Genomic DNA, 26980 nt, shown 5'->3' with positions numbered 1-26980 from the left:
TTACTCAGCCCCACCCTGCTCAGCCTTCAGTCCAGATGAAGTCTTAGCTGGTGGATTGGCTCTCTTTGCCATCTTGTGGTTTAGAGATTTTGGGGTGACTGCACTGGTAATTGAAGTTGTGGCGGTACCTACAACTTCAATTGCTGCTGACCTTGGCTCTCATCTCCTTGATTTTCCTTATCTTCTTGATTGCCATCCTGTTTGAGTTGTCTTTGGTGAGGAGGGCCCCTGTGGAATCATGGTCTATAGCCCTGATACATACTCTGTCTCACTGGTCTACCTTGTTCTCCTGCACCCTGGTTGTAAACACCCTGCATCACTTCTCCCTGCACAGGAGGGTTGGAATACTATGGTCATTGCCCATAAGGTCTCTGCATGTAGTAAGGTGGCAATCTTTGCCTGTGGTAGGGCTAGTGCTATTGGGTATGGCATTTGGTTGGGAGCACCCTCTGATTCCTTATTCTTTTCCCCACTCTCACTATTCAGGTTATTCTGCTGGAAATTGCATGGAGGACCCCTGTGATGTGGATAAAATCTGTAATGGTTACAGTCTGTTGCATATTTACCACATTGCACTGAAACTCCACCAGGGCCTGTAACATTTGCTGCCCGCCCCTACCCTTTTCTCCTTCAACAATGTCAAATTCCACAGTTTCTCCATCTTCTACACTGTGAAGGTACTTCCTGGGGTTATTCTTCTTTATGGCAGTCTGATGTACAAATATATATTTCTTGGTGTCATTCCTGTTTGATGAAACCATATCCATTTCTTACATTGTACCATTTTACTGTTCCCAAAACCTTTGTTGAGATGACCTTGTCCCTGCTGGAAGGTGCCACTGGTGTGAAGGCCCCAGACCACTGCTTCCTGTGTCAAAGCTGGTCCTGCAAGGCTTGGTATTGGCAGTGCTGAGGGCGGGGGTGGCAGGGGATTTGGGAAGGTGATCCTCAGCTGCTTGGTCTCTGCCTTGCTTCTTAAGGCTATGGTGATGGTGACTGGGGCCTGCTGCAGCACTTGTAGCTCCTCCTAGGGTATGATGGTAACTACGCTGGCAGCAGTGGTGGAGCTGCTCAGGGCTCTCTGGGGTCTGCTCTCTGCTCCTGCTACTGATCTTGGTATATATATATATATTTATATGGTATATTTATATTTATATATTTATATACTTATATATATTTATTTATAATATATAAATATATAAATATAAATATATATAAATTTATATTTATAAATATATATAAATATATAAAGTTTCAGATATTAGTATACTTTTGTTTTTTTTGGCTGTGCCTGTGGCATGTGGAAGTTCCCAGGACAGGAACCAAACCCATGCCACAGCAATTACCTAGGATGCTGCAGTGACAATGCCTGATCCTTAACCCACTGGGCCACAGGGGAAATCCCAAACATTAGTATACTTCATGCCTCAACACTTCAGCTTGAAATTTTGAAAGGTAAAATAGCTGTTTATGTATTGACATATAAAGATGTTCATGAAATAGTAAATGACAAAGCAGCTTATAAAAAAATCACTTATGTAGACATACAAATTTATTTGCCTAAACAATATACATTTACACCTTATTCCTTCTTAACAGAACCCCACTTTTTTTTCAGGGTGGCAATTTGTCCAGGTCCAAGTATTGAATCAAAATTGATTTAAGTCAATCATGCCAATCTTGTTTTCTAATTTTTCACCTTGTTTGCTGACAGGGATGGCCATATGATCCAGTTCTGGCTAATGAGAACAAAGAAGAAGTCATCCAGGGAAGCTACTGGGAAAGAATTTGATTAGATAAAAGAGCCAGATTCAGCTTGCAGAGCCTGTCCCTTCCCACCAATCTTCTTGCCTTCAATGCAGATGTCATACCTGTAGGTGCAACAACCATCTTGCAAACATTACGTGAGAGAGAAGAGGACAAAAGCCGATGAGCTAAGGATGGTTTTTTCATGTTCTGTGTAATTTTTAGACAATCATTTATATACATTATTGTAATATATGAATAAGAATATCTTAAAATCGGGATATAATATCAGCATTAACTTAATTAAAAGAAAATTTTAGATGGAAGCTTAAATGATAAAGTGCATGAGAAAGCAGTAAAGTGTGAAAAAATAAAGTTAAATATATCCTATTGGATTAATCTCATCCTGGATTTCCTGCAGAAAGAAGAGCCTGAAACAAGAACTTTCATATACATCTTGATGTTGGGAAGTGATCTCAGGCATCAGGAGAAGGAAACTGGGCAGAATGAAGCATAAGTGGAAGGAAGGCCATTAGAACAGTATGTTTTCAAGCTGCAAAAGAGGGGGTAGATCCCACTAAGGAGCTTCATAGAATGTACATGCAGAATTGTCCACTGGAGGGATAGAAGAATGGGATGTTTCTTGGCAGCTCCCATATCCCTTTTGGACAGTGGTCACTATGTGGAGGGTTCCACTTTTTTGTACCTCCAAACTTATGCATACTTCAGAATGGCAGAACAGATTCTAACAGGCCTATGAGAGAAAGTGAGATATAGCACTGTGTAGACAAGTGATGCCAGGTTCAAACTGCTTGCAGAATGCTGGACATGAAAGGTGTTTGATGTCTACTCCAAACACAAGATGATAGACATCTGAAAAATAGTGGTGGCAGTAGGAGTGCCAAGGAAGCAATTTTGCTTCCATCCGTCTTTGTTTTTAATATTTACACTTGTAAAAAGAGAGAGTCAGGTTTGTGAAGTGAATAGGAATACAAACTCTGGAACCAGAATATCTGGGTATGAAACTTAACCTAACCATTTACTTTTTTTTTCTTTTTTGGCCCCTCTGTGGCATATGGAGTTCCCAAGCCAGGGATCAGATAAAAGCCACAGTTGCAACCTATGCTACTCCTGCAGCGATGGCAGATTCTTTAACCCACTGTGCTGGGCCAGGAATCGAAGCTCTATGTCCTGAAGCTGCAGAGATGCCACCGATCTCATTGCACCACAGTGGGAACTTTCACCATTTACTTTTTACTTGACTTTTCTAAAATTACTAAACCTCTCTATGCTTCAGTTTCATCATCTCTAAAATGGAGATAATGATAGCTACCTTATAGAGTTGTGAGGACTAAACATGTTAAATGTTAGCTATTAATTAATATGTATAATAGAAATATAGGTTTGTTATAAAAGGTCAGAATACATAAATATATAAAGTGAAGTGTCCTGTATCTGCCACAATGCTTTTGTTTTCAAGTAAGAGAAAATCAACCCATACTACCAGTGAGGGGTTGGAAAAAGCAAGGCCCATGAACGAGATATTGAGATGGGAGGACTTGGGCTCACAGAGTTGGAAGGGGCACAGAACTCTTCTGTCAGCAAAGTCTGGTCAAGAGGTTGAGGGAAACTGAAGAGTGGAATAGAACTCCGACGAATTGAGTGGTGAGTATTAGTAGGTAGCTAGCCAAAGGGAGGTGTTCCTTCTTTTACCACCTCCTGTTATTCCTTCTCCCTCTTTTTCTGGTGCTTCAACCATCTTGCCTCTTAGCAGCAATACACTCCTTTTTCTGTAACTGGGAAAAAGAAGAATATAGGACTACCATGGAAGAATTTTTTGGCTCACTTGACAAAAGGAACTAAAAAGAACCCATGATGTTGAGTCAATGTTGGCTCTGAATAAGTTCATCTGGAAAGTGGCATTTGAAAATAAAATGAGTGCAATTAAATTGTCATTAAAATTATAGCAGAACAAAAAGAGAAATTTTCTCCGTAAGACTATGCATTTCTTCCTTCCATTCCCTATCATCTCTTTTTCAGGAAGGAAGATTATGAATAAGGAAAAAAGGAGGAAGGTAGAAAACGATATCCTGAAGAGTATGAAACAACACCTCTCTCCCTCTCCTTACTTTAAGTAAACTACAATATGAAAAACACCATACAGGAATCATTTTAAAGTAGGTTTCCTCTATAATAAGATTGTGAAAAGAGAATGGTATGAGTGGACATAATAGAGAGGGGGCAGAAGCCACTGATTTTCTTAGACATGCAGTCTCCTAGGATGAGTACATTATTTACTAATATCAGAGCTATTTGTATGCAAATTTAAAATATAGTTAATTCTCCAGTCCAGACCTCCAAATTATTTATTTCTGTTTGTGTGTGAATTATTAGAAAAGCTTACTGCTTTAATGTATATGAGAAGAGCAGGAAAGTTCAGGGAGAAACAAGACAATTTCACTCCTTCTTATCCTTTGATCCTGTTGGGACCTACAATCTATTGATCTATGAATATTTTACTGTCTTTCATCCAACTTATGTCCTCTCTTCCTTTCTTAATCTGTTTAAACTCCATTGATAATTGCTATAATCACTCCATTGCAACACTCCCAACTTCCTGGCCCTACTTTTGCTTTATCATACTTACTTGGCAAAAGTCCAATACTGGTTAAACCCAACACATGCACAGTTAGCTAAATGTGACTGGAGTAAAGGACATAACTGTGCTGACTGCTCTCACTTTAAATGGCCACAAAACTTCATGGACCTTCAAGGTTGTGTGGTGATCACACGTTTCTCATGTCCATTCACCCACTCACTTGCCTAGATTACATATTTTCTTTCTCATTAAAACTTCAGCATTTCTTCTTTAGTCCTGAATTTCAGATGACACCTTTGCTTTCTACTTCACTGAGAACATAAAAGGAATCAAAAGAGGACTTCTACAGAATTTCACTGCTATATTTATCCACTTGTGAACACCTGTAACCACATTCTCTGCCTTTTATCCTCACAACTGTCTTTACTATCTAAGGATAACTCCATCATTTGTGTAGTAGGTCCCATCCCCTGTCTTCCTAGTATTGAGGTTCCCCAAAAATCTAAAAATAGGACTACCATATGACCCAGCAATCCCACTCTGGGTATATATCTGGACGAGACTTTCATTCAAAAAGATACATGCATCCCTCTGTTCACTGTAGCTCTATTCACAATTACCAAGACATGGAAACAACCTAAATGTCCATCAACAGATGAATGGATAAAGAAGATGTGGTACATATATACAATGGAATAGTACTCAGCCATAAAAAGAATGAAATAATGCCATTTGCAGCAACATGGATGCAACTAGAGATTCTCATACTAAATGAAGTCAGAAAGAGAAAGACAAATACCATATGATAGCACCTATATGTGAAATTTAAAATATGACACAAAAGAACCTAACTACCAAACAAAAACACACTTACAGAAATAAAGAAGAGATTTATGGTTGCCAAGGGGGAGGGAGGGTGGGGGGGGGGAGGATGAACTAGGAATTTGAGGTTAATAGATGCAGACTATTACATATGGATTGGATAAACAACAAAGTCCTACTGTATAGCGCAGGGAACTATATTCATATCCTGTGATAAACCATAATGGAAAAGAATATGAAAAAGAAAACATATATGTATGTGTATATATATATATATATATATATATATCTCACAAATAACACAACATTGTAAATCAACTAAAATGAAAAATGAAAAGTCTACTTAAATACAAAGACTTGATATTAAGATAACCTAACAGCTTAAAAATAACTAACATCTACATGGACTCCGCTATTTCACAAACCAATCTTACATTATTGCATCTGATCTTCACAAAACTTAAGTATGTTTTATTGTCCCATTTTATAAGAAAATGAGACAAGAGATAAGTAACTTGCTCCAAATTATTCAGAATTGATGTTACTGGTAAAGGTGGGGTTAAAATTTAGGCCAAGAGTAATAATGGAGAAATTTTTTAAATTTTTACATGAAAAGTACTATGTACAAATCTATATAAACGTTTGAAAACATCAAGGAAATGAACAAATTCTTAGAAAACTATAAATGATCAAAATTGACTCAGGAGGACTTAGAAAACCTCATCAGAACAATAACCATGTAAAAATATATTTCAAACCATCAGAGAATCAGTCTTTTAAATCAGAGATTGAGAAACATTTTCTGTAAAAGACCAGAAAATAAAAGTATTCCCCCAGTTTCCTTTTCCATCCCGATTTGCAAATCAATTGCAAGGAGAAAGTTTTGACAATTAATTTCAAGGTAAAAAATCAATTGCAACATATAGACTTTATTTGGATCCTGCTCCAAAAAGAAACAGTTTTAAAAAAACAACACTGGAGACAATCTGGATAATTGACATTTAATGATATTGAGAAATAGTTTTGTTTCATTTTGGTTTTGGTATGATAATAACTCTCTATATGTACAAATAATCCTTTTGGAAATTTGATTGGAATTGCAATTAATCTATAGACCAATTTGGGGACAACTGACATCTTAGCAATATTGAGCTTTCCAACATTTGAATATAAATATATCTTCATTTAGATATTTTACTTCTTTCATCAATGTTTTGTAGTTTTCAGCAAAATGTATACTTTTTTACATTTACACTTAAATGTTTTATTTCCAGTGCTATTGTACGTGGTATTTTTTAAATGTCAAATTCCACCTCTTTGTTTCCAGTATATATATTGACCTTTTATCCTGCAATCTTGCTGAACTCATTTATTCATTCTAGCAGCTTTTTTAGTGGATTCATTGGGATTTTTGGAGGTACAAACATATCTGTGAATAAAGACAATTTTTTCTTCCTTTCCATTCTAGATGCCTGATTTCTTTTTCTTGTCTTCTTCTTTTTTTCTTTCTTGTCTTCTTTTCTTGTCTTTTTTTCTTTCTTTTCTTCATTTTTTCTCATTCCTTTCCATTCTAGATGCCTCATTTCTTTTTCTTGTCTTCTTGCACATGATAGGACTTCCTGTATGATATCGAATAGATGTGGTGAGAGATTACATCTTTGCTTTGTTCTTAATCTAACTAATATGATGTTAGTTACAGATTTTTTTCACTGATGCTTTTTATTAGGTTAAGAAAATTCTTGTCTATTTCTAGTTTGCTGAGAGTTTTGCTGAGAGTTTTTATTAAGAATGAATGTCAAATTTCATTGAATATCTTTTCTGTATCAATTAACATGATTATGTGGTTTTTCTTTTTATTCTGTTAAAATTATGAGTTAAATTGATTGATTTTCAAATGTTGAATCCATCTTGCTATCCTAGGGTGGATTTCTTTTGATTTTTTAATATTTTGTTGAAGATTTTCATGTGTATGTTTGGAAAGAACTTTGATCTATGGTTTTCTAATATTTTTGTTTTGTTTTGGTATTAGAGGAATGCTGACCTCACACAGTGAGGTAGGAAGTGTGTGCAGACTCCTTTTCTCTGGAAAGGAATGTGTAGAATTGGTAATATTTCTTCTTAAATTGTTAATACCATTCACCATTAAACATATTTGGGTCTGGATATTTCTTTTTTGGAAGGTTTTTTTAACACTACAAATTTAAAAAAAATTTTTTTTTGGCTGCACTGAGGCATGTGAATGTTCCCTGGGCCAGAGATTGAACCTGCACCACAGCTGCAACCTTCACCACAACTTCAGTAAAGCCAGATCCTAACTTGCTGTGCCACAAGGGACTTCCTACAAATTCAATTTTTTATTGATATAGGATTATCCAGGTTATCTATTTCTTTAGAGGTGATGATTGATAGTTTATTTCTTAATATATATTCAGTCAGTGCAGCTCCCTTTAATTTCTGATGTTGGTAATTTGTGTCTTCTTTTTTTTTCTTGGTCAGACTTGCCTGAGGTTTATCAATTATATTGCCCTTTTCAAAGAACCATTTATTTTCATTTATTTTTTCTCTTTTTCTGTTTTCTTTTTTAATCATATATCTATGCATTTTTTTCTGCTGTACAGTACAGTGATCCAGTTACACTTACATGTATATATTCTTTTCTCTCACATTACATGTTCCACCACAAGTGACTAGACAGAGTTCCCAGTGCTACACAGCAGGATCCCATTGCTAATCCATCCCGAAGGCAACATTCTGCATCAATTTACCCCAAGCTCCCAGTCCCTCCCACTCCTTCCACTTCACCCTTGGCAACCACCAGTCTGTTCTCCAAGTCCATGATTTTCTTTTCTGTGGAAAGGTTCATTTGTGCCATATATTAGATTACAGATATAAGTGATACCATATGATATTTGTCTTTCTCTTTCTGACTTACTTCACTCAGGATTAGTCTCTAGTTCTATCCATGTCGCTGCAAATGGCACTATGTTGTTCTTTTTTTATGGCTGAGTAGTATTCTATTATGTATATATACCACCTCTTCCTAATCCAATCATCTTTCAATGGACAATTAGGTTGTTTCCGTGTCTTGGCTATTCTGAATAGAGCTGCAATGAACATGTGGGTGCATGTGTCTTTTTTAAGGAAAGTTTTGTCCAGATATATGCCCAAGAGTGGGATTGCTGGGTCATATGGTAGTTCTATGTATAGTTTTCTAAGATACCTCCATACTGTTCTCCATAGTGGTTGTACCAGTTTACATTCCCACCAACAGTGCAGGAGGGTTCCCTTTTCTCCACACCCCCTCCAGCATTTGTTATTTGTAGACTTATTAATAATGGCCATTCTGACTGGTGTGAGGTGGTATCTCGTGGTAATTTTGATTTGCATTTCTCTAATAATCAGGGATGTTGAGCATTTTTTATCTGCTTGTGGGCCATCTGTATTATCTTCCTTGGAGAACTGTCTATTCAGGTCTTTTGCCCATTTTTCCATTGGGTTGTTGGTTTTTTTGCTGTTGAGTTATATAAGTTGTTTGTATATTTTAGAGATTAGGCCCTTGTCAGTTGCCTCATTTGAAACTATTTTCTCCCATTCTGGAAGGTGTTTTTTTGTTTTCTTTGTGGTTTCCTTTGCTGAGCAAAACGTGTCGGTTTGATTAGTTCCCATTGGTTTATTTTTGCTTTTATTTTGGTTGCTTTGGGAGATGGACCTGAGAAAATATTTGTAAGGTTGATGTCAGAGAATATTCTGCCTATGTTATCTTCCACGAGTTTGCCAATGCTCACATAAGACAAAATAGACTTTAAAATGAAGGCCATAAAGAAAGACAAAAAAGGACACAATTTAATGATTAAAGGATCCATTCAAGAAGAGGATATTACATTTGTCAATACATATGCCCCAGATATAGAAGCACCCAAATTCATACAACAAATACAACAGACATAAAAGGAGAAATTGATGGGAATACAATCATAGTAGGAGACTTTAACACTCCACTCACATCAATGGACTGATCCTCTAGACAGAAAATCAATAAAGCAACAGAGTTCCTAAAGGACACAATAGAAAAGTTAGACTTAATTGACATTTTTAGGACATTACAGCCGAAAAAATCAGAATACACAATCTTCTCAAGTGCACATGGAACATTCTCAAGAATTGATCAGATATTGGGGCAGAAAGCTAACCTCAACAAATTTAAGAGTATAGAAATTATTTCAGGAGTTCCCGTCGTGGTGCAGTGGTTAATGAATCCGGCTAGGAACAATGAGGTTGCAGGTTTGGTCCCTGCCCTTGCTCAGTGGGTTAATGATCCAGCATTGCTGTGAGCTGTGGTGTGGGTCGCAGACGCAGCTCGGATCCCGTGTTGCTGTGGCTCTGGCATAGACCAGAGGCAACAGCTCCAATTAGACCCCTAGCCTGGGAACTTCCATATGCCACAGGAGTGGCCCAAGAAATAGCAAAAAGACAAATAAATAAATAAATAAATAAATAAATTATTTCAAGTATCTTCTCTGACCACAATGGCATGCAACTAGAAATCAACCACAGGAAAAGAAATGAGGAAAAACCCACTACATGGAAAATAAACAACATGCTACTAAACAACCAATGGGTCAATGAGGAAATCAAGAAGGCAGTTAAAAAATAACTTGAGGCAAATGATAATGAAGGCACAACCTCTCAAAATCTATGGGATGCCACAAAAGCAGAGCTCAGAGGGAAGTTCATAGCAATAGAAGCCTTCCTCAAAAAAGAAGAAAAATCTCAAATTGACAACTTAACTCACCAACTAAATGAATTAGAAGAAGCAGAAGAAGAAGAACAACAACAACAACAAAAACCCCTAAAGTCAGCAGGAAGAAAGAAATCATGAAGATCAAAGAGGAAATCAATAAAATAGAGATTCAGAAAACAATAGAGAAAATCAATAAAACCAAGAGCTGGTTCTTTGAAAAGGTAAACAAAATTGACAAACCTCTGGCTAGACTCACCAAGAAGAGGAGAGAAAAAACCCAAGTAAACAAAATAAGAAATGAAAAAAGGAGAAATCACAACAAATACTGAAGAAATGCAAAAAAATACGAGAATACTATGAACAATTATATGCCAACAAATTTGACAACTTAGAATAAATGGGCAACTTTCTAGAGACTTACAGCCTGCCAAAACTAAATCAAAAAGAAATAGATCAACTGAACAAACCGATCACTAAAAATGAAATTGAATACATCATAAAAACGCTCTCTACAAATAAAAGTCCAGGACCAGATGGCTTCACAGGTAAATTCTACCAAACATACAAAGAGGAACTTACACCCATCCTCCTTAACCTTTTTCAAAAAGTTGAAGAAGAAGGAACACTCCCAAAGACATTCTAGGATACCACCATCACCCTAATTCCAAAACCAGACAAAGATACCACCAAAAAACTATTGGCTAATATCTCTGATGAATATAGATGCAAAAATTCTCAACAAAACTTTAGCCAACCGAATCCAACAACATATAAAAAAGATTGTGCACCATGACCCAGGTTCACAAGGATGGTTGAACATATGCAAATCAATCAACATCATATACCACAGTAAAAAAAGTCAAAAACCATATGATCATCTCAATAGATGCAGAGAAAGCCTTCAACAAAATCCAACATCCATTCATGATCAAAACTCTCACCAAAGTGGGTATAGAGGGAACATATATTAACATAATTAAAGCCATTTACCACAAACCCACAGCAAATATAATACTCAATGGAGAAAAGCTGAAAGCCTTCCCACTAAAATCTGGAACAAGACAAGAGTGATCTCACCACTGTTATTCAACATACAGTTGGAAGTCCTAGCCACATTAATCAGAAAAACAAAAGAAATAAAAGGCATCCAAATAGGAACAGAAGAGGTAAAGCTGTCACTATATGCAGATGACATGATACTATATATAGAAAACCCTATGGACTGAATCCAAAATCTACTTGAACTGATCAACAAATTCAGCAAGGTAGCAGGATATAAGATTAACATTCAGAAGTCAGTCACATTTCTGTTTACTAAAAACAAAATATTAGAAAAGGAATATAAAAATACCTTTTAAAATTGCACCCTAAAACATCAAATACCTGGGAATACACCTGACCAAGGAGGTAAAGGACTTACATGCTGAGAATATAAAACATTAATCAAGGAAACTAAAGAAGGTGTAAAGAAATGGAAAGATATTCCATGCTCCTGGGTTGCAAAAATTAATATTGTAAAAATGACCATACTACCCAAAGCAATCTACAGATTCAGTGCAATCCCTATCAAATTACCCATGACATTTTCCACAGAACTAGAACAAACAATCCAAAAATTCATATGGAACCACAAAAGACCCAGAATTGCCAAAGCAATTCTGAAGAACGAAAACCAAGCAGGAGGAATAACGCTCCCAGACTTAAGGCAATATTACAAAGCCACTGTAATCAAGACAGTGTGGTATTAGTACCAAAACAGACATACAGACCAATAGAACAGAATAGAGAACCCAGAAATAAACCTAGACACCTATGGTCAATTAATCTTTGACAAAGGAGGCAAGAATATAAAATGGGGAAAAGACAGTCTTTTCAGCAAGTATTGATGGTAAACCTGGACAGCTGCATGCAAAGCAATGAAACTAGAACACACCCTCACACCATGCACAAAAATAAACTCAAAATGGCTGAAAGACTTAAATATAACACCAGACACCCTCTTTTTCTGTTTTCAATTTCATTCATTTCATCTCTAATCTGTATTACTTTCTTTCTTCTGCTTGTTTTATGTTCAATTCTGTTATGGTCTTTTTTCTCTAATTTTTTTTAAAGCTTCACCCATGGAATGTGGAATTTCCTGGGCCAGAGATCTAATCCATGCCCTAGCAGCAACCCAAGCCACAGCAGTGACAATGCCAGATCCTTAACGTGCTAAGCCGCCAGGGAGCTCTTGATGGAGTTTTTAATCATTCCATGTTTTAACCTTTTCAACTTCTTAGCTATAACTCTTTACTGTGTCATCTTAATGGTTGCTTTAGGGTTTATATTAAATATTTTTAATATATCACAATCTACCTCAAAATGATTTATACTATTTCATTTACAGTATGAAAATCTTATCACAGCATGCTTCCATTTCTCCCTTCCATTTGTACCCTTGTTTTCATATATCTTACTTGTATATATATTATGAACTCTGTCATATATTATTGTCATTTTTCTTTAAATGGTTATCATTTAAAGGTATCAAAATATTGTGAAAGAAAAGTTTTTGTATTTACACATGAAGTTACTTTGTTGTTCTTCATTCGTGGTGTAGATCCAGGTTTTCATCTGGTAATATTTGTTTACCATTTTAAGGAATTTCTATTTTTTTGCCACTCCCATGACATGTGGAAGTTCTAAGGCCAGGAATTGAACCCATGCCACAGCAGTGACCCAAGCTGCTTCAGTGACAATACCAGATCCTTAACCTTCTGTGCCACAAGAGAACTCAAGGAATTTCTTTCATATTTCTTGTAGTGTGGGTCTACTGATGACGAATTATTTTTGCTGTTTTATGTCTGAAAATGTCTTTAGCAAAACTTCAGGAGTTTTTGTAAGAGTTTATTGAAACAATTCACATACCATGTAATTCACCCATTAAAATACAAAATTCATTTACTTTTATTGTATTCACAGAGCTAAGCATTTATTACCACAATTAATTTTATAACACTTTGATCACCCCTAACAGAAACCTGTGACCCTTAGCCATTATCTGTCAATCACTCATTGCCCACTCCCAGCCCTAGGCAACCACTAACCTACATCAAGTCTTTGTATACTCTCCTCTGGATATTTCATGTAAAGGGAATCATACCATATGTGGGCTTCTTTTACTTATCATGTTTTCAAGCATCATCCATATTGAAGCACGTATCAGTATTTCATTCCTTTCTATGGCTGAATAACATTCCATTGTGCATACATGCCACATTTTTTAATCCACTTATTATTTCATGGACATTGAAGTAGTTTCCATTTTTTTGGCTATTATGAATAATGCTGCTATGAAATTTTGCATGCAAGTCTGTATGTGGACCTGAGTTTTCATTTCTCTTGACTACATACATAGAGTGGAATTGCTGGGTCATACGGTAACACTATGTATTAACTTTTGAGGAAACACAGGCTGTTTGCCAAAACTGGTGCATCATTTTATATTGCCAACAACAGTTTATGAGGATTTGAAATTTTCCACATCCTTGCAGACATTTCTTCATTTGATAGATTGTGTGTATATATATATATGTATATGTATATGTATATAAATAGCTATCACAGTCAGTATAGTATATGTAATTGTGGATTTGTTTGCATTTCCTTAATAACTATTGATGTTGAGAATCTTTTCATTTTCTCATTGGATATTTACATATCTTTTTTGGAGAAATATCTATTCAAATCCTTGAACCATTTTAAAGATAAGTTATTTGTAATTTTTATTGTTGAGTTGTTTTATTTATATTATTATCAATACATTTTCCCTATCAGATATATGACTTGCAAATATCTTCTCTCTTTCTGTGGGTTGTCTTTTCATTTTTTTGTTGGTACTATTTTGTGAACAAAACTTTTAAATTGTGACGACATCCCATTTATATTTTATGTTTTGTCACTTATGTGTTTGATGTCAGAGGTAACCCAAAGTCATTAACATTCGCTTTTATATTTGCCTCCAACAATTTTATAGTTTTAGCTCCCACTTTTAAGACTCTGATCTATCTTAAGTTAGCTTTTGTGCATGATGTAGATATTTACTTTTCCACATTTAAATTTATCTAAAACCATTTGTTAAATTTTGCCTTTTTGCATTGAATCACTATGTACCTTTGTTAAAGATCATTGACAAAAGATGTATGGATCAGAGTTCCTATCGTGGTGCAGTGGTTAACGAATCCTACTAGGAACCATGAGGTTGTGGGTTCAATCCCTGGCCTTGCTCAGTGGGTTAAAGATCCAGCATTGCCGTGAGCTGTGGTGTAGGTTGCAGACGCGGCTCGGATCCTGTTTTGCTGTGGCTCTGGCGTAGGCTGGTGGCTACAGCTCCGATTCAACCCCTAGCCTGGGAATCTCCATATGCGGTGGGATTGGTCCTAGAAAAGGCAAAAAGACAAAAAAAAAAAAAAAGAGGTATGGATCTATTTTTGTGCTCTCAATTTTGTTCTATGTCTATTTTTCATCAATACCAACTGTTTTTATTACAGTAAGTTTATATTTAGTCTTCATATCATACCTAATAAGTCTTCTAAATTTTGTCATTTTAAAAAATGTGTTTGGGAAGTTCCCGTTGTGGCTCGGTGGTTAACGAATCCGACTAGGAGCCATGAGGTTGCTGGTTCGATCCCTGGCCTTCCTCAGTGGGTTAAGGATCCAGCGTTGCTGTGAGCTGTAGTGTAGGTTGCAGACGTTGCTGGGATCCTGCACTGCTGTGGCTGTGGCGTAGGCTGGCAGGTACAGCTCCGATTCGACCCCTAGCCTGGGAACCTCTATATGCCGCGGGAGCGGCCCAAGAAATGGCAAAAAGACCAAAAAAAATGTGTTTGGTTATTCTAAGTATTTTGAAAGTTCATATACATTTTAGAATTGGCATATGAAATTCTAAAAAGTAAAAATCCTGTGAAGTTTTTGATTGGTATTGCACAAAATTTGCACATCAATTTGGGAACACTTACCCTCTTAACAATATTGAGTCTTCTAATCCATGAATATGATACATCTTTCAAATTATTTAGATCTTTTAAAATTTGTCAGAGTTCCCATTGTGGCTCAGAGGGTTAAGAACACAATCCAGTGTCTCTGAGGATGTGGATTCTATCCCTGGTCTTGCTCAGTGGGTTAAGGATCTTTTGTTGCCCTGAGCTGAGGCCCACCAGCCACTTTATCTCTGATTCAATCCCTAGTATGGGAACTTCCATATGCCTCAGGTGCCTCCCTAAAAGGACTATAAATAAATAAATAGATAAATAAATAAATAAAATTCCTGCTTCAATTTTTAAATAGTTCTATAGGCTTAGTCAGAATTTGTTTTTTCTCTAGTATGAGTTTCATTAATTTCAAAAAAAATTTCATTTCATATGAATTTTAAAATTTATCTATAATTAATTTCCTATCTCATCTGTGTTATTATTTCTTCACGTCTTCTTTTTTATCTTTATTTTTCTGGAAGTTTATATTCTTGGTTAGTTTGTTTAGAAAATAAACTTTGATATGTATGACTGGGTCACTTTGCTGTATAGCAGAAATTGACAGAACCTTGTAAATCAACTATAATAGAAAAAAAATCTTAAAGATAATTAAACTTTGACTTTGTGGTTTTCTCTTTTATTCCTTATTCACTGGCAGTTATTTAAATCATAAATTCGTATAGAACTTTATTAAATGTATTATTATCATCATATGCATTAACTCATTTAGATTATCAATATGCTAAATTATATAAATAAGTTTCATGATATTGAATAGTCTTATTACTGGGAAAACTCATAATTCTTCAAAACAAATGATTTTTTAAGTGTATACTCTCATTAATTAATAATTTATTTAGAATTTTTGTAACTGCTCTCAGTAAATTGGGCTAACAGTTTTCCTTTCTTCTATTTTTGTTTTATAGTTTTGGAATCAATACTAATTAGTGTCTTATAAAATGAACTGGGCAGATTCTGCTCCTCTTTAGTTGAATTACTTACATATAATAGGAATTTACAGATCTACAAAGTTTAGCAGAACTTGTAAAACAATATGAACATGGAGATTTATGAGAGGAAAATATTTTTTTTTACTACCATGTTTGTTTAAGTTCTTTCTTTTTTGTGCCAATTTATGCATTTTATGGATTTCTATTTCATTTCCATTTTCAAATCTATTAGCATATAGATTTGTTTATAGCACATTTTTATTGTTTTTCATCTCTATTGTATCTTAGTTAATCTTTATCTTATTTACCTACATCCTAACTCTTTAAAAAAATTAGTTTTGCCAACTCCGGATCCAAGCCGCATCTGAAAAACCTACATCACAGCTCACAGCAACGCTGGATCCTTAACCTACTGAGTGAGGCCAGGGATTGAACCTGCATCCTGTGGATACCAGTCAGGCTTGCTACCACTGAGCCACAGTAGGAACTTCCTATTAATCCTTTTTAACAGACAATTTTCACTTTGTAGATCTTCTCTCTTGTTTTTTCTCTTCTTTATTTCATTTTCTCTTATTCTTATTGTCCCTTTATATTTTCTTTTTTCCAATTTATGAGTTGAATGTTCACCTTTTTTTGTTTTTAACATTTCTTGCCTCCTGATCAACTAATTTAATGCCATAAATTTTGACCTATATACCTATGGAATTTTTTTCAGGTGTGGCCCCCAAATTTAGGAATATATTGCTTTATTATCATTCTATCATAGCGTTTCTATTCTTTGTTCTTGTTTTTGCTGCACCCATGGCATGCAGAAGTTCCCAGGTCCAAGATCGAACACATGCCACAGCAATGACTCAAGCTGCTACAGTGACTGTTCTGGATCCTTAACCCGCTTCACCATAAGAGAACTCGCCTAGCATTTTTTTTTCTCTAGCATTTCTTAATTCCATTAATCTTCCTTTTTAAACAAAGGGATTATTTATTACTATGTAATATGTTCCCAAGTATATAACAGATAGCTGTTCATATAACAGCTATCTGTTAGCGATCCTCTATTATTAATTTCCAATTTTATTGCATAAGTTTTGATAGCAGCATTACTCGTAATAACCCCAAAGAGGAAATAATCCAAATGGCCATCAACTGATGAATGGATAAACAAAATGTGATATATCTATACAATGGGTTTTTATTTGGCAATAAAAGGAATGGAATACTGCTTCATGGTATAAATTGGATGAACCTTAAAAACATTATGCTAAGTGAAAGAAGCCAGACACAATAGGACACATTATATGATTTTATTTAGGCAATGTCCAGGATAGGCAAATCTATAGAAGCACAGTAGATTGATGGTTGAGGGAGACTGTGAGGTGATGGGTTTGGAAGGAAATGGAAGATGACTGACTGCTCACGAGTACAGGGTATTTTTTTTCTTTTTTGTCTGCACCTGTGTCATGAGGAAGTTCCCAGACTAGGGATCAAACCTGTGGCACATCAGCGACCCAAGCCACTGCAGTGATAATTCCAAATCCTTAACCCACTGAGCCACAAGAGAACTCCCAGGGTTTCTTTCTTTCTTTTTTTTTTTTTTTGAGGTGATGAAAATATTCCAAAGTTTATTGTGATGTTAGTTCCTCGATTTTGTGAATACACTAAAAATATTGAATTGTACATTGTAAATGTATCAAATAATCAAAAAAAGTTGTTACATAAAGAAAGTCTAGGGCTTTTGTAACAAAGTATTGGCTAGACATGAAAATGACAGAAGTTTTCAGTTCTCCAAAATGGTTATTTAAAGAAATGATGAATGAACTGTTTCATATTTGTTTAAAGTTTAAATTCTTCCTATTTACTGCTTATTGATAAAAGCAGGACAAAAATATAAAAATATTTTGTATTTTTCTCTTCAATATTTTATTGATTTATCTTTGTTTTACTAGTATAATTTAACAAGGAAGTTTTACATAATCTCACTTCAACCACAAAAAGCAAGAATTTTCTTAACCACATAATGTAAAATTTTAATTTTGGTTCCACATTAAACAGTCTAATGCCTCTTCCTGAATTTCTTGGTCAGCCAAACTCTCCCCACATCTTTGGGTTTAGTGGTTTTTTTTTTTTTTAATATTATTGCTGGCTATAGGAAAGCTTGGTTTTGCTTTGCACTGTATCAAAATAAGTAAATCAGGAATATGAAAACTGTTGTTGCAATAAGGCAAATATAAGTGAACTGGCAGTACATTGGGAAGAAAAAAGAAAAAATTGTATTAAAACAAATGAGTCAGAGAACCAACATATTTTTTTTAGTTCCCTTGTGAATTAGATCAGTGTTTGTTAAACTACAGGTCATGGATCACTAATTGTTAAATTAAAAAATAAAGAGCCACAACTGAGTGAAAAAGTTTTACTGCCAAGCTTGGAACCCAATTCAGTATAGAGTCTAGGTAGGTTCTGGGCTGTGAGGTTGAGAATAGGAGGATTGAGATCTTTCAAAGTCTAAAGATTATAGGCAGTATATGTCCTATTTTAGGAAAACAAAGTCTCTGAGTGGTTGATTGGCTGGGGATATCTGAGTTTGTAGGTTAGGTAAGCACTATGCTAGTGGGAGATGGTTTGCTGTATAAATTAGCCCCCACCCCCATTCCCCTCCGGATTGTGGTGTCCTACATCCATGTCAGCAGGACAAGTAAAGACTTGCTTTGGGATATGAAATCATTTTAGTTGGTAGTGATGAAATTAAAAAAATGAAATATAAAAAAAAACTTTGAAAAAAATGAAATATAGTAGAATAGAAAATAGAATACAGTCTATGGAGTATTTTGTGAAATTTGTTTTAGTTATTTATATATATGTTCTGGAGTATGATATACTATATTTCTTACTATGTTCATGGACTTTGCTAGGCTCAATTGTCTGAATGCTTCTTCTTGGTTTACTGCCTTGGGACCAGAAACCTTTTGAAGAATATTTTAGTTGTTTTATTTTTCTCAATTTATCATTACAGCAATTGTGTTAAAAAAGCATGTAATGTGCTATGAATGAAAATGACCACATATAAAATATTATACAAATGTCAGAGTTAATCACACTTATTTAACTATTAGCTTAGAATCGCAGGTAAGGAGTTCCCATCATGGCTCAGTGGTTAATGAGTCTGACTAGGAACCATGGAGTTGTGAGTTCAATCCCTGGCCTTGCTCAGTGGGTTGAGGATCTGGCATCGCCGTGAGCTCTGGTGTGGGTCGCAGATGCAGCTCAGATGCCATGTTGCTGTGGCTGTGGCGTAGGCAGGCAGCTACAGCTCTGATTGGACCCCTAGCCTGAGAATCTCCATAGGCTGTGGGTGTGGCCCTAGAAAAGATAAAAAGACAAAAAACAAATAAAAAGAATCACAGGTAAGGTGAAATAGTATGGAAGCCATAAAGCCTAACTGTTGTCAAAATGAGGACTGGAAAATTTTACTCATGTTATTAGTCATTGTTGCATGAGGACTCTCATGCCTAAACTACCTGTTTTTTGGCCATGCCCACAGCATGTGGAAGTTCCTGAGCTAGGGACGGAACCTGCACCATAGCAGCAACCCCAAGCCATTGCAGTGACAATACCAGATTCTTAACCTGCTGTACAACAAGAGAACTCCTCCATTACTTTTTACTAGATAAAACCCCATATCAATGAGCAAGATTGTATGATTAGATTGTGGACCCCTTTCATCAGAATCATGCGTAATATTTATATTTAAGATTCCCCAAGGACTCACCTAAGTTCCCTTCCTCCCATTTCTTATTCCTTGTTACTTCTAGGCCTCAGTTCATATAACCTGGCCTCAGCCTATACCTGAATCCAGATCATATCATCAGACTCATTGCAAGAGAAATGTCTAGGAAAATCTACATTTTTAGCAAGCATCCTATGTGATTCTTACACAAACCAAAGTTCAAGAATCATTAGTAGAACATGATTAGTTTCCACTAGTCAGTAGGAGCTTCTAGGAACTGTTGGAAAGTTTCTACCTTTAGAAGATGCTAGAAAATGGGAAAACCCAGCAGACTGTACTGGGATGGCAGTATAAAAGTTTAAAAGTTTCTGGGAGTATAAAAGTAAACAGACATACTTTCACCATTTTTATAAAGTATCTCAGAATTTAATAGACTTTGGAATTTCTTTTGTACTGTGGCTAGTTGGAAATCAAAATGGGGAGTTCCCGTCATGGTATAGCAGAAATGAATTTGACTAGGAACCATAAGGTTGTGGGTTCAATCCCTGGCTTTTCTCAGTGGGTTAAGGATCTGGCATTGCTGTGAGTTGTGGTGTAGATTGCAGACATGGCTCGGATCTGGCATTGCTGTGGCTCTGGCATAGGCCAGCAGCTATAGCTCCGATTCAAACCCTAGCCTGGGAACCTCCATATGCCATGGGTGTGGCCCTAAAAAAAAAAAGAGAGAGAGAGAGAGAGACAAAAGACAAAAAAAAAAAAATGAACCAAGAAAATGACCACAAGGAGAAAATCCCCAGATTCTTACCAACAGACATCTTTGACATGGACTCAATAATATGAAAAAGTGGTGAAAGCAGTGAATCCTATGAATAAAAAATTGTGGTAGATAATCACATAGATTAAAATAGATTACATTCTTGAAGCTAAAATTGATGGCTTTTTCACCAAGAAACATTGTAAGGAGAGGATAAGTAGAGAGTTGAATGTACAAAAAAGGATGGAAAATGATTTTCCTTTCTTTCAACCATTTACACTTAATAGCTCCTAAAATCTTGGCTTAGGCTAAGGAAAGAAACTAGGCCAAGTCCAGTCAAAGTGGAGAATGGACCAGAGCCAAGAGAGGGGCTGAGAATGGGGCCAGTAGTAATGTAGGATTTAGGCTAGACTAGGACCAGGGGCAAGGCTGGCTATGTGGTGGGGTTAGGGAGAGCTGCTATGCACATTGTCTTACATTTTATGCAGTGCAAGTCTGAAAATTCCTAAAGGGTTCAGTATATGTAGCATGAAAGCCAGAGCTGTCAGCTAGCTCTTCAGAGAAGTCAACAAAATGCCATTGTTAATATCAACCTGGGATAATTTTAAATAATTTGCTGTAATTATCAATGAATGACCCTGAATTAATTTTTTTCATATTATCATACTAAGTACATCCAGTCACATAAACAGGAGGGAATGGAGATTAGATATTGATGCACTGGACTGGAAGGCATTATAATGCAATGGCAAAAATGGATTCAGATTCAGACCCAGATTTAAATAATCTGGTACATTATTTATTTTATTATTATTTTTGTCTTTTGACCTTTTTTTTAGGGCTGCGCCCGCGGCATACGGAGGTTACCGGGCTAGGGGTCGAATATACCAGACGGGAACTCTGGTATATTATTTATTTTCTGGATGACCTTAGCCAAGTAGCTTAACTGCTCTGAGTTTCAATTGCCTCATCTGTAAAATGAAAGTGACAACAGAACCTTCCTCACTGAGTTATTATGCAAAGTAAATAAGATCATTTCTGTAACATGCCTGATTTAAGAGAAGTCACCAATTGGAATTCCCATGGTGGCACAGTGGAAATGAATCCGACTAGGAACCATGAGGTCGCGGGTTTGATCCCTGGCTTTGCTCAGTGGGTTAAGGATCAGGCGTTGCCATGAGCTGTGGTATAGGTCTCAGATGCGGCTCAGATCCCTTGTTGCTGTGACTGTGGTGTAGGCTGGCAGCTACAGCTCCAATTAGACCCCTAGCCTGGGAACCTCCATATGCCATGGATGCGGCCCTAAAAAGCCAAAGGAAAAAAAAAAAGAGAGAGAGAAGTCACCAATCCATGCTACCCCTTCTCTCTCCACTTCTCACCTCATTTCCCCTCAGTTTCTCTTCTTTTTACTGACATAGGCTAAGTAACTTCTGTATCTTCTTTACCTTTTTGTTTAAGAAGGATTGCAACATTTTAGGACAAAGATCTTTAGGATTTGTTAAAAGAAGCACAGGGGTCTTAAGATATTACTTTATATCTTTAGGATAAAACTTTTAAAAACATATCTCATAAATTACAGAAGCCCCCAAAAATAGCATTTGGAAAATTACCTTTCTTTGCAGGCTCTCAGACCATTTTTAAAATAATTCATTTCATTTTTTCATATGTGGAGAAGAGCAAATGATTAATGAGTACCGTAAAGAAATATTTTAACGAAGCTAGCTGTGGTCCTAGATGGGAGAGATGAAACAGAAGCTGGTATATTAAGTTAATTCTGGCTGTTCATTTGGTTTCCCTGGGCAAGTACATTGCCTTTCCTAAAAATCTGTAACATGTGGTTTCTTTATTTTCCCTCTGTTTATATCTTTCAAGCTGTGAAAGCAATTTGAAATTTATAGGAGGTTGATCACATTCATTAGGTTAAGAGGATCTGATTCAAGCATGAAGGACAGACATACAGACACATCAACCTGATAAGCTCCTATCCTGGATGACCTGAGTTAAACAGTGTTGAGACTTAACAGCTGTCCTGAAAGTCCACTGTGAAGTAATCCACTAAAATGATTAACTCTAAGGTTTCAGGCCTCAGTTCTTAAATCCTCAAGGGGAGTCTTGGCCATGTTGCAATGTTGCAGACCTTGTGAATGTCCTGAAAGTTGAGAGAGCATAATAATTACACCACAAACCAGACTAGAGTTTCTAGGTGAGTTGAAATGTAAATTACTCTGAACATGACTTTTTATTTTCCTATGATGACCTTGAACAGGGATCAAGTTGTGCTACTACATAAACAGTAAATCTTTCTCTAGGAATATTATTGTGAACAATCTGACTCCTCTCTGCCTCTTTGGTGCTGTCAATCAGAACAAGAACAATGAAAAAGCACTAGATTCAAGGAACATTTATTGAGGAGTTATGTGCCAGGCAGTTTCCAATGAATTATCTATTCGTTAATCCTTAGAAAGATTAGTGAAGAAGGTACTATTTCAAGGAGAGTTTACATGAGTTGCTCAAGGTCACAGAGCTTCTGAAGAGTGGAGTCAGACTTGAGGTCTATGTTGTAACTGAGCAGTACCCTTTGGGACCTTCTGGGACAGAGCCTTCTTCCATTTCTTCTGTTTTAACACATCTTTGAAGTACCTAGATAATAGCATCTGATGCACATTTCCTTATTTGTTTTACAGATGTGAACCCTCCCCCTCCACCAATGGAATATGTTAACTATTTGATGACCATAAGCCTATTGGAGCCTAAGGATTGATAATGTTAACTCCTGTGACATTGCCCTTTTACCTCATGATAAATCAGATAATTGTGCATAAGCTGATGACAGACCCTGCCACCCCACTCCTTCACCTGGCTTTTAAATTGCTTTGCTGAACATGAGCCACTGTCCTCCTTGTATTGGTGACTTTACGGTAAATGCTGCACTCTCCTTCACCATAACCTGGTGTCAGTAGATTGGCTTTACTATGAGCAGGTGAGGGGACTCAAGTTTGGTGTGGTAACAGTATTACCTGCATTTCTCTAAATTCAGTATTCTTTCCACAGCATCACACCTGAAATAGAGTGATTGCTTAGAAAAGAGGTATTGCCTTGTATTAGGACTGTGAACAACAACAAAGTATTCTCTTTTGGTGCATTGGGTTAAGGATTCAGCATTATCACTGCAGCATCTTGGGTCACTGTTTTGGCTTAGATTCAATCCCTGTCCTGTGAACTTTTGCATGCCATGGGTGCAGCCAAAAAAAAAAAAAAATGTCTGTGGAGGTGGTGTTACCTTGACATACAAGAAACAGGGGAAATAGGATTTCTTTCCTTCCTGCAAAACGTTAATAATTTTATTTTTTAGAGCAGTTTTAGGATCACAAAAATTGAGAGGGAGGTACAGAGGTTTCCCATATACTCCTGACTCCAAAACATGCTTTCTCTCATTATTAACATCCCCCACCAGAGTGGCACATTTGGTGAACCTACATTGAACTTACATCATAATCACTCAAAGTCCAAAGTTTACATTAGGGTTCACTCTTGGTATTGTATGTTCTATAGGTATGGACAAGCATATAATGAAATGCATCCACCATTATAATATCATACAGAGCATTTTCTCTGCTCACAATATCCTCTGGTACTACATCTATTCGTCTCTCTCTCCCTTCCCCACAACCCGGCAACCACTGATCTTTTTTATTGTCTCTCTATTTTTGCCTTTTCTAGAATCACACATAGTTGTCATCCTACCATATGTAACCTTTCCAGATTGACTTCTTTCATTTAGTAATATGTGCATTTAAGGTTCCTTCATGTATTTTCATGCCTTTATAGCTCATTTCCTTTTAGCACTGCATGATATCCCATTGCATGGATGTACCACAGCTTATTTATTCATTCACCGACTGAAGAATATCTTGATTCCTTCCAAGTTTTGGTAAATATGAATGAAGTTGAAAGGGAACCAATTTTCAAACCACCAACTTCCTTTAGAACTATTTGCTAAAAATGATTTGCCTTGCAACTGACCTTCTGTTTGCCTTTCCCAACTTTTTCCCCCAGCCTCTCATTAAGGAGAGCATACCTTTCAAAGGTCAGGAATCATATTGTGGTAGTTTGACCCAGGCTGTAAAAACCCTTGGGGCTAAATAAAGCAACAATTTTAAGTATTCATGTCCAAGAAACTTCTTTAACTCAAGGTCTTCTCCATCTCACTAGAGATGCATTTCCAGTGAAATTATGTTTTATATTTAATAATAATCACAATATATAATATCTTAACAATTACGTATGCATAATAATTGCAACTATAATTCAATCCAGAAGACTTTTTATACTTGGAAACTTATGGTCATGAGGAAATAAAAATAATTTAATTTCTATCTATGGACATATTTTTGTGCAGAGAAACTCAATATGGAGATCAATAGAGGACTTTCAAGTATAAAAATGTATTATGACAGAAGATGATTCTGTAGGGAGAATCCAATGGATATTTGATTTCAAGGAGCGAAAAGAAACAATATATATTTTTTGTAGGTTAAAGAAAAGTTAACACTTTTGTTTTGCATTTAATGTTTGATGGTGGGCATCAAATTGCCCTGGTTTCTAGCATACGATGAATGTCTTTAAACATGTAATATAACTGTTTTATTTTAAATTGTCAATGTGTATAGTATGCTAGTGATTATACCTTTTCCAACTAAACATGATGAAAAAATTTAGATGTCAACCTAAAAATATATAAGGGAATACCTAGCTACTCAAAAAAAATTTAGGAGTTATGTGAATAAAAATTTGAAGACCCCAATCCTATAGCGGGTGTTGTCAGGGTTAGGTATAACATGTGCAAAGCACCTAGGATAATGCTGTTAATGCTGCTATTATCTGAAGGAGTGAGTTCCAATTTTAACCCTCTTTCTTCCTGGGTATTTAGTCTAGGGCATTTGTTTTCTTCTGCACTTCTGTTTCATTGTCTAGATAAAGGATAACAGACATGACTGTAAAACACTTTGGGTATATGGTGTTAGATGATACCCAACATCATTAATGTCAGTGGTAATGTTCATCATAATGAAAATACAGGCATAGGCTCTAAAAATCAAAGCATATAGCAGGTGTTGAATCAATGTTTGTTGAATTAATTAATGCACACTACACTGAAAATTAACTTAATTAATGAAGTTAATGCTTGCTAGAATGAAAGACTGTGTACCTGTTCATTGAGCATCTTCCCTTAGTACGTATATTGATGCTTATCCAGAAAATGGACATTTTCTCCTAAAGATGAAAAGAGTAGGAAATAGGAGTTCCCTGGTGGCTCAGAAGGCTGAGGATCCAGCATTGTCTCTGCTGTGGCTTGTGTCACTGCTGTGGTTTGTGTTGCTGCTGTAGCACGGATTCAATCTCTCGCCCTGGAACTTTTGCATGCCATGGGCATGGCCACACCCACACCCCCCACTACCCTTCCCTGCGATCTGGCTGCCTATTAATTCTCAGAGAGTGTTTCCTCATTGGATGCTTTACCATTACTGCAATATAGTGTAGTGATTAAGAGCAGGGTAGGCTCAAGTTCAAGAACTGCCACCTAACTAGCTGTGTGTCCTTAGGCAAGACACAACCTCTCTTCAACTCAGCTATCTCATCTTTAAATAGGTATAATAATAATATTAACCTTGTAAGATTGTTTTGAAGATTAGTGAGATGGGTTGGTTATAAGAATATAGATTGTGTGGAAGGTAAAGAATGTTTCAGGTGTCCCTGTCCTAATCCCTGGAACCTGTTATTTTACATGACAAAAGGACTCTGATTTAAGTACCTTGAGATGGGGAGATTATCCTGGGTTATTTGATGGGTCCTTATAAGAGAAAGAGGGAGGCAGGAGAGTCAGTGTCAGAGTGGGGAAGTGAGAGAGAGAACTGATCAGCCATTGCTGACTTTGTAGATGGTGGAAGGGTGCTATGAGCCAAGGGATATGAACAGCTTCTAGAAGCTGGAAAAGGCAAGGAAATGGATTCTCCCCTCGAGCCTCCAGAAGGGAGCACAGCTCTTCCGACATCTTGCTTTTGGCCTCTAGAGGTCTATTTTTAATTTCTGACTTCCAGAACTGTAAGATAATAAATTTGTGCTGTTTCAAGTCATCAAGGTTGTGGTAATTTGCTACAGCAGCAATAAGACACTAACACAGGTGGGCTAGCCATTAACACTCTCTTTACAATCCCCTTCAGTTCTGGCTTTTCTTGGTTTTCTGCACAGAGCAATGTAATCTAAACACTTCTCCAAAATTAAAATGAATCTTTTGACCTGTGTACACACTATTTTCCAGTCCCTAGCTGCTCTTAATCTCAAAGCAGCTACCTGTAATAGTAGCCCCAGTTTTCTTACAATGAACAACCGACAAGAGACCTCTCAGGGAACCTGCAAGACAACTTGTAACATCCTCTTCTTAGGTTTTCCACTTACCCTTGGAAAATCATGTGCTTTAATCAGTGGCCTATGCAATGAGTTGGGTCACAAAAACCACACCTTGAGGTTCCATTCAAGGGAAACTGAACTCCTAATCATGGCCTCCCTTTCTTTGGTGGGGGGTTCTGAGTTTAATGCAGAGAGCCAAGAGCAGGAGTAAACCCTTCAGGTCGAAGGCA

The 26980-nt window shown here is 36.4% G+C and overlaps 1 pseudogene; it reads right to left on the bottom strand.

Annotated features, from left to right (window-relative positions):
* LOC125118037 (Y-box-binding protein 1-like) lies at nt 1–26812 on the bottom strand (annotated as a pseudogene).
* Nucleotides 26813–26980: the final 168 nt, after the last annotated feature.

The sequence above is a fragment of the Phacochoerus africanus genome, chromosome X (genome assembly GCF_016906955.1).
Source record: "Phacochoerus africanus isolate WHEZ1 chromosome X, ROS_Pafr_v1, whole genome shotgun sequence".
Taxonomy (NCBI): domain Eukaryota; kingdom Metazoa; phylum Chordata; class Mammalia; order Artiodactyla; family Suidae; genus Phacochoerus; species Phacochoerus africanus.
The sequence above is the reverse complement of the archived record's forward strand: the minus strand, read 5'-3'. Positions and strand labels throughout refer to the sequence as shown.